We start from the raw sequence: 616 nt of genomic DNA, 5'->3' as shown, positions 1-616 counted from the left end.
GACTTCTCTTAGTTTTAGGAGTAACTCTCAATCCCAGGTTCAATATTCTTTTACTTTATATTTATCTCTTATTTTCAGATACTTTAATGCTTATACTAGTTATGTTGCCTATTTGGCTTATGCTACATTCACGTTACGATTTTCTTTGAATTAATATTATTTGAGGTATTTCAGTTATTATTGCTTTCTTTTATTTACATGATTATTGCTTCCCATCTGAAGGCATTTTTATCCCAGTAGATTTACTTTTCCCCTTTTGGTTTTGGTTAAGAAATCAGTAACTCAGGAGTTATCCAATTCAACAGCATAATTGATAATTGTTATCTTGCCAATTGAGTTGAACTTCAATAATCCCAACCTTTTCTTAGGAAATAAATAGGATTCGAAGATCAAACCAATTTGTCCCTTGACTTTCCTTTGCTTTAGTAAAGTTCAACTAAGTGGAATTAAGATTCAACTTTCATTATTATTGAAAAGGATGAATAATAACCAATACTTCTAACATTTAACCCCCAAAACCTTCATTCCTCCCTTATACAATATACTGTTCATTTTATTTAATTATTATTATTTTAGAGAACCGTTCCATATTCTTTAACCTTCAGGTCTGAATCAA

The sequence above is a fragment of the Arachis ipaensis genome, chromosome B10 (genome assembly GCF_000816755.2).
Source record: "Arachis ipaensis cultivar K30076 chromosome B10, Araip1.1, whole genome shotgun sequence".
Lineage (NCBI taxonomy): Eukaryota > Viridiplantae > Streptophyta > Magnoliopsida > Fabales > Fabaceae > Arachis > Arachis ipaensis.
This window is presented reverse-complemented; position numbering follows the sequence as displayed.